The following is a 9,452-nucleotide window of genomic DNA, read 5'->3' on the forward strand; positions in this document are numbered from 1 at the left end:
GGTATGAGCGCCAAAAATATCATCTCTCGATACCCCGTCTGGTATGAGATAATGTTCACGGTAGGATTCTTTATGTACTCGATCCGTCCACCATCTCTTAGGATATCCAGCAACACAACCATTTATTAATTCACATAATCAAATAATTTCTTATTTGTATATTAATTTCACATTTTATAAATCAATCGTAAATTATGCAAGACAAGCGATATATGTATCAATGAAACACAACTGAATCATTTAACTATTTTAATATATTATCATGTATTTAAAACTGTACAAATAAATAATCAGTTTAACAGGACAAATAAATAACTAACTGGTTCTGACTCCATTAGTGACCTGTAATTATTTTCAAAGTTTTCTAAATTTCACAGAATACTATATTCTTGATTATTAAACTTCAATTCAATAACAAAGAATAGGGTGAAGGATTCTTACCCGAATCGGTGTCTAAAATACCATACTTTTTACCGCGGCTCCTGGCGGTCCCAAGATTTTTTGAATCTTTCTGCAGAGATAAAACACACTTCATGTACCTAAAAATACCCCCAAAATCCAAAATAAGTATTAAAAATCCATTTGGCAAAATTGGGATTCCAACACGGCGGTGCCACCGTGTTCCAGCGATGGCACCGCCGTCTGCGGCGGCGCCACCGTGTTCCAGCGATGGCACCGCCGTCTGCGGCGGCGATTTGCCTCAGCCTGGCCGTTTTTAGTCGGCTTAGGCCGGTTTCAACTGAATTTACACGTATCCCTATGAAAAAATACGTTAGGAAGTCTCGATTGACTTAAAAAAATAATGAAAATGAAACCTGCCAGTGGTAGGGTTTCTAGGTGCGACAGCTCTGCCGGCTCTCATTCGCAGCTAGGATTCCTCCTTTGGTCAACCTACAGAAAACAGAACGGTGAACACAATGGTGGAAAAATCGCACAAAACAGGAATCGAGAAGGGGCTCATCAGAGGAGGTTGCGAGTTTCGAGCCGCAACGGCCTCGCCGTGCTTTGCTTGTAGTTTTAGGCTCACCTGACGTTCGTTTTGCTCCGAACTGACCACAAGGGTGCTCGGAATCAAATTTCGAGCGGGTAGAATAATTTTTACCTTTTTGGCACTTGGAGGTGGCTCTGGTGCGGCGGTGGTCGGCGGTCGGCTTCCTTCTCCAGTGTCTGCTCCTTCTTCTCCAGTCAGGGGGGCTAGCGGCTAGAGTTTGGCTTCTATATGATACGAAATATTTATATCCATCCCGCGTTAATTTAGGTCGTCCATCGTGATTAATCTCGATCGTCCAATCGCACTTAAGGTAGAAACAGATCCATGTCGTCTACGCGGGCAGGATCAATCCTGGACCATCCGATTGTGGTGCACGCAAATTGCCAGTGCGGCCTCCTGCGTGGTGCCGACGTTAGTGCTCCTGACCACACAGCACACTCTAGTTCGTCATGCCTGCTGACTAAGTAGTTCTACATGGTCGAACTTTTTTTATTTGTACTATGACCCATTGTTTTCAAATTTTCTTTCAAAAACACTCAATGAACTCAAATTTTTGCCCATTCTTTCCAAAATTATTTTCAATTTTGTCCCTAATTCATTTTTTCTTAAAAATTCAATCAAATTAAAATAAAATAAATTTTTTAAATTATTTGTATATATATTCCATAATCCGTAAAATTATTCCAGACTAATTTTCGAGCCCAGATGTTACAACTCTCCCCTCCTTAAAAGAAATTTAGTCCTCCAAATTTGTTGCCTTTTTGCTAGTCAAACAGGTAGGGATAGTGGGCCCTGAAGCTTGATTCTAGTTTCCAAGTGGCCTCTTCCTGTATATGATTATGTCATAGGACCTTGATAAATAGAATTTCTCAGTTGTGGAGTACTCTACTCTTTCGGTCTACAATGTCTACTGGTACCTCCTCATAGGATAGATCCTCCTAGAGTAAAAAAGGCTCGTGAGATAAAATGTATTAGGGGTCTGGGTTGTACTTGCGTAGCATAGATACGTGGAACACATTATGAACCTTAGATAGCTCTAGAGGTAGTACTAGTCAGCAGGCAGTCGTACCAATATGGTTTAAGATCTAAAGTGGTCAAATGAACTGGGAATTTAATTTTCTCCTCTTGCCAAACCTATTGATCCCTTTGAAAAGAGTGATTTTAAGAAACACTCGGTCACCTTTCCTAAATTCCAAATCCTTCCTCCGGGAGTCCGCATAACTTTTTTGTCTACTCTGAGATGTGTAGATGTTCTTCTTGATTTTAACTATCTTACCTGTAGTCTCCTCTATAAAATCTGAGCTGAATAATTTTCTATCACCCACCTCTTCCCAACAGATCGGTAATCTGCATGGTCGACCATACAATGCCTTGTACGGAGCCATGTTAATACTTGTTTGGTAGCTGTTATTGTAGGCGAACTCTATCAGAGGTATGTGATCATCTCAATGGCCTCCAAAGTCTAAAATACAAGCTCAGAGCATATCCTCTAATGTGCGAATTATTCTCTCTGATTGCTCATCAGTTTGAGGGTGGAATGCGGTGTTAAGAGATAGTTTCATTCACATGGCTTGCTAAAAACTAGACTAAAATCGAGAAGTGAACCTGGGGTCTTTGTCGGATACCACTGACACTGGAACTCCATGTAACCTTACTATCTTTCGGATATATATTTTTGTTAACTTATCCAAGGGGTCGGTCATCTTGATAGACAAAAAGTGAGAAGACTTGATGAGCCGGTCGACAATTACCCAAATGGCATCATGTCCTAGGTATACTTTAGGCAACCCTGTTATGAAATCTATTGTGATATGTTCTCACTTCCACTCCGGGATTGGTAATGGCTAAAGTAGTCCGGCTGGGTGTTGATGTTCCACTTTAATCTGTTGGCATAGTAGATACTTGGTAACAAAGTCGGCTACCTCCCTTTTATCCCCCTCTACCAAAATCGGGGTCGCATACTTTGATACATTTTAATACTTTCGGGATATATGGTGAACTTAGAGCTGTGAGTCTCTATTAATGTGTCTCTTTTTAATTCACTATTATTGGGAACACACATTAATAGAGGCTCACAACTCCAAGTTCGCCATCGGTAGAAACTCAAAATTCATCGGTAAAAACTCGAAATTCTGGATGTACTCCCTGTTCTGCATCTTTCTTAAGGGTAGTTATGGTGGAATCGGTTAATTGTGCTTCTCTTATTCTCTAAATCAATTCAGGTTGGACAATCAGGTGGGCCAAGCATGCAACTCTCTTTAAGTCCTGAAGTCGTATATGTTGTGCGGCCCCTATTACCCTGCATTTAGAAACTATTAAGTGAACTAATATACCTACACTTTTTCTACTTAGCACGTCAACTGCTATGTTGCCCTTGCCTAGATGATACAAGATATTACAATCATAATCCTTGAGGAGCTCTATCCAACGCCTCTGATGCATGTTCAGATCCTTCTAAGTGAATAAGTACTTCAAGCTTTTATGGTCAGTAAAAATCTCAAAAGCCTCCCCATACAGATAATGGCGTTACGTCTTAAAGGCGTGGATAATGGCAGCAAGTTCCAAGTCATGAGTGGGTAATTTTTCTTATTACTCTTCAATTTTCTGGACCCATAAGCTATGACCTTTCTATACTGTATTAGAACACAACCCAACCCCAGGTAGGAGGCATCACTGTACACTATATAACCCTTTGTCCCACTTGGTAAGGCCAACACGGGTGCAGTAGTCAATCGCTTCTTGAGTTCTGTAAAGCTCCTTTCGCAGTCTACATTCCATTCAAACTTAACGTTCTTCTTTGTGAGTTGGATCAATGGAGCAACTAGATTGAAAAATCTTTCTACGAACCTGCAATAATAGTTTGTCATTCCCAGAAAGCTATGAATCTTCTTAACCGAGGTTAATTTCTCTCATCCAAGCACTGCCTCAACTTTTTCAAGATTCATTGATACTTCATTCCTTGATACGATGTGTCCTAAAAAGGTAGTATGTTCAAGGCAGAAACCACACTTGCTCAATTTGGCATACAATTTCTTCTCCTTGAGAACTTGTAAAACCTGAGTTAGGTGGTGAGCGTGTTCCTTTATACTCTTTGAATAGATCAAGATATTATCGATAAACACAATGATGAACTGATCCAGAAATTGTCTAAAAATCTTAATCATCAAATCTATAAAAATGGCTAGTGTGTTGGTTAGTCCAAAGGGCATGATCAAAAACTCATAATGTCCGTACCTAGTTCTGAAAGCTGTCTTGGGAATGTTCTCTGCCCTAATCTTTACCTGGTGGTAACCCGAACACAAATCTATTTTAGAGAAGATTTGGGTACTCTGCAACTGGTAAAAAAGATCATCAATTCTGGGGATGAGGTATTTGTTCTTGATCGTGACCTTGTTTAATCCCTTATAGTCAATACACAATCGTAATGTTCCATCTCATTTTTTTGTAAATGTGACTCCGGCACCTTAAGAAGATACACTATGCAGGATGAACCCACTGTCCTGCTATTCATTGATCTGCGTTTTCAATTCTTCTATCTCGATACGGCTCATGTGGTAAGGGGTCATCGAGATAGGTTGGGTGCTAGGCTGGAGATCTATGGTGAACTCAATTTTTCTGTCCACTGGCAATCTAGATAGTTCATCAGGGAACACATCAGAGAAGTTTTGGACTGCCAGAATCTTAAGAAACGCAGACTTATTTCTTAAGTTTGCCTAATATAGAGAAGACAACAGAGTTAAACACTATGAAATGAGAAAATTACATTTAAAATTTTCATTAACTTGTAAACAACTCTTCCTTAGGAGGGTTGAATACAAGTTTCTTGTAGAAATAATTTACGGTGGCGTGGTACGCCTCTAACCAGTTCCTCTCAGGATTACATCACAGTCTCCCGTGTCAATCTCTATCAGATCCACATTTAATTTCCTATTTACTATGTCTATTATACAAGATTTATATATAACCTCCTCTACTAGTGTCCTACTTCCAAGGATGGACACAAACAACACAGAAACAAGTCTTTCTGGTGATACACTTAAGTTTTGTATAAATGTGTGTAAGACAAACGAATGTGAAGTACCAGTATCAATCAAAATATGTGTAAAGTGATTACAGATAGTATACATATCCAATATCACGTCCGGGTTGGCTTCAATATCCTGCTGAGTGAGATTGTAAGCTCTGCCCAAATAGGAGGTCTGGTCAGATTCTGGTTCCGCAGGCACTCTCTCGCGTAATGTTGGGTACTCCTACATATACAACAAGTATTATTGAGACAATAGCAGGACTGATCCCTATGATCCTTGTCACAGTGCTAGCCAGTCCTACCACGTCCTGTTACTAGAGTCTTAGGAGGAGCCTGAGTCACTGGTCTAAGCCTTTTATTCTGCTGAGTCGGGTAGTGGGTGCTAGTCTACGGTGTGAAACTGGGGGTCTGGGATTCCCCATTATTGGAGAAAAGATATGAAGGTTCTTTTCCACTAGTTGTGCCTTGGCCAGAACGGCTAAGCAGGTACTAAGTTCAAATACGTACAACTGCTGTCTGATCTCAAGACGAAGGCCCCACTCGAACTTCCTTGCCTTCCTGCCTTCATTCATCATGCTCTCAGGGAAATACCAACCCAAACCTAGGAACCTTTGGACATACTCTGACACAATCATCTCACACTGGATTAGGTGTACAAACTCCATCTCCTTCAAATTTCAGAGGTGCTCTGAGAGGTACTCTACATTGAAAGCCGTCAGGAACTGTTCCCAGGTGATTGGAATGGGCAAGTTGGCCTGCTTGAGCTGCCACCAGTGGCCTACCTCTCCCACAAGCATGTAGGTGATAAGTATAACCTTCTATTTGGGAACCACCCCAAGAGTTGTGAAGGTCTTCTCTGTCTCAGCTAATAGAAACTCAGTTTCTTCAAAAGAGGATGCCCCTGCAAAGGTATATGGGTATAGTCTCTTGTACCTCTCAATGTAGTTTGGATCCATCATGGGTGGAACTGGGTCCCGTGGAAGAGGAACTGGATTGTGCTGGGGAGGGACCGGGTGGCCTTATAGTGGTGTCGGATGATATCATGGAGGCACCAAATTATACTGTGGTGGCGCCGCACAATACGGTGGAGGAGCAGGGTTGTACCGAGGTGTCTTCAAATCTTTCCACTGTGAGCGTGGCTCAAATTATGGCAGCGAGGGAGGGTTAGACAGCTCCTTCCTTTCCTCCTGAGCCTGCTGGGCAAAGATGAGTCTCTTCAAACTCTCAAAGAGTTTATCAACATCCTCTCAAAATAAACCATCCCGTGTTGCTCGGTTTAGTGGAGGTTTTCCTCTCTTTATTTCTTGCACCTACATTTAACAATGAAAGATTGAGTGATAGTTTTGTATTTGGTATTTTTAAGTCTTTGTGTAAGGAATGGTTCGAAGGAAAACAGCTCTGATACCTACTATAGAGACCCAAAATTTTGGGTAAAATAAATTTAAATTAAAGATACATAATCGTATAATAACATTAGGATTTACATTCCTTACAAATAAATTAGAATATCCAATAGGGTTACGGAAATATCCTATTCATAGTAGTTCATAAAAAAATTAATAAACATACGAAAATAGTAAATAAATATTATAGGGAGGTTAACCTCCACTAGCTCTTGATAAAATCCAGAGGACATCTACTCACAGACCTCCTACTTATTAGAATCTAAATTTGGATATTCTTGATTTGAAATGGTTAATAAGGGTGAGCTACATTAGTCCAATAAGAATATCATACTACTCACCGATATGAAAACTGAAGGTTGGTAAAAAAATATAAAATGACTAATGGAGCTCTTAATTTAAGAAAGTTCATTTATCATATAAAAAACTATTTATTGCATACTTACCGTTATGAGATTTCCAAAATCGACCTATAAAGACAATAACTCAAATAACATTATGATTTTTTATACAAATGAGTAAGAACAACAACTTTCTTTTTTATCTACTTATTGGTACCTCTGGGGGTCCATAGGGATGTTCCACTACATGTGAACCAACTATCTAAACTTATCAATTAACATGTCGTCCCCATACCCCGTCTGGTATGAGCACTAAAAATGTCATCCCTCGATACCCCGTCCGATATAAAGGTGAACCAAGTTGTCTCCATACTCTGTCTGGTATGAGTGCTAAAAATACCATTCCTCAATACCCCGTCCGGTATTAGGTAACGTTCACGATAGGGTTTCCTGTGTACCCGATCTATCCATCATCTCCTAGGATATTCAGTAAGATAACCATTAATTAATTCACATAATCAAGCAATTTTTCATTTGTATATTAATTTCACATTTCACAAATTAACCGCAAATTACGCAAAGTAAGCGATATATGTATCAAGAAAATACAATTGAATCATTTAACTATTTTAATATATTATCATGTATTTAAAGCTGTATAAGTAAATAATTAGTTAAATATGACAAATAAATAACTAACCAGTTCCGACTGTATTAGTAACTTGTAATTATTCCCAAAGTTTTTTAAATTTCACAAAATACTATATTATTGATTATTAAGCTTTAATTCCATAACAGAGAATAGGGTGAGGGATTCTTACCTGAATTGGTATTCGAAATACCATAATTTTTATCTCACGTCCTGGAAGTCCCTGTATTTTCTGAATTTTTCTGCAAAGATTAAACACACTTTATGTACCTAAAAAAATACTCCAAAAATCTAAAATCGGTGTTAAAAATCCATTCCGGTCAATTTCAGAATTCTGGCACGGCGGTGCCACCGTGTTCCAGTGATGGCACTGTCGCTCGCGGCAGGGTTTGCCTCGACCTGACTGTTTTTGGCTGGTTTAAGCCAATTTTGACTAACTTTACACGTATCCTTGTGAAAAAATACTTTAGGGAGCCTCGGTTGGCCAAAAAAAATCAAGAAACTAAAACCTATCAGTGGTGGGGTTTCCGGGTGCGGCAACTCCACCGGCTCTCCTTCGCAGCTGGGATTCCTCCTTCGGTCAACCTACAGAAAACATAACGGCGAACACAACGGTGAAAAAATCGCACGAAATGAGAACTGAAAAGGGACTCATCGGAGGAGGTTGCGAGTTTTGGGTCGCGGCGGCCCCACCAGGCTTTTTCTACGGTTTTTGGCTCACCCACCATTCGTTTTACTCTGATATGGTCATAGGGGTGCTCAGAATTAAATTCTAAGTGGGTAGAAAAATTTTTACTTTTTTTGGCAGTCAGAGGTGGCTTCAGTGCGACAAGGGATCGGCGATCAGCTTCCTTCTCCGGCGAGGGCGGGGGGAGCTGGTGGTTGGGGTTCGGATTTCGTATGATACGAAATATTTATATCAATTCTGCCTTAATCTGAATCGTCCATCGCGATTAATTTCGACTGTCCGATTGCGTCTAAGGTTGAAACGGATTCAGACCGTCCACGTGCACGGGATCGATCATGGGTCGTCCGATCGTAAGGCATGCGGATCGCCAGTGTGGCCTCCTGCGTGGCGCCTACGTCAACGCGCCTGGTCACATGGCGTGCTTCGATTCATTGAGGCTGCTGATTAGACGGTCCTACGTTGTCTAACTTTTTCTATTTGCATTTTAACCTCCTGTTTTTAATTTTTCTTTTAAAAAACACCTCCCATACTCAAATTTTCACTCATTCTTTTTAAAATTATTTTTAGTTTCGTCCATAATTTATGTTTTCTCGAAAATTCAATCAAATTAAAATAAAATAAAAATTTTTAATCATTTATATATATATTTCATAATCCGTAAAATTATCCCAGACTATTTTTCGGGCCCGGGTGTTACATTTATTCTATAATTTTGTAGTTTTTTGTAATAAACAAGATGTATTTCTTTTTCTTTTCACTCGGTAAAATAAAGAACAAAGATTTTTTAATTTGTTGATGTTAATTTTATAAACAAATGAATTTTATAATTATTTGTGTTCTGATCGATGTAGCGCAAGATTATTAATATATTACTTTGTACTAAAAAAAATTATAATTTCACAGTGTCCTAAACAACCCCAAAGATATTTCTTTATCTCAATAAAGTGAAGGTAGAAGAGTTAATTTGTTGAGAATGGTTTTCATAATTTTTATTGTTTCTTAAAGTAGAGAAGAGAGACAAAATAGGAAACGAATCACGTTATTGACGCTGTTGTTTACCCATTTAGCCTCTTTCTGAATCCTCCTCATTCAAGGATACATGTGGGACTCTTTGGATGGAGACGTTCTACCAATGGCTACTCCCAAATTTCATCTTCTCTACCCTAAATTGTACTTACATAATCTCATTAGTGACTTAAGAGATTATAAAGTTTTAATTTCATTCATTAATATTATCTTAATTTTTGTCAAAAAAATTATAACATATTCATTAATTCTCGTCTCTAAATTATTTTAAATACTCTCATTTTTTTATCGAATGAATAATTCTTTTATCGCGTTTGTACTACTTTG

Source organism: Carica papaya, chromosome 6 (assembly GCF_054855325.1).
Source record: "Carica papaya isolate Zhongbai chromosome 6, ASM5485532v1, whole genome shotgun sequence".
NCBI classification, from domain to species: domain Eukaryota; kingdom Viridiplantae; phylum Streptophyta; class Magnoliopsida; order Brassicales; family Caricaceae; genus Carica; species Carica papaya.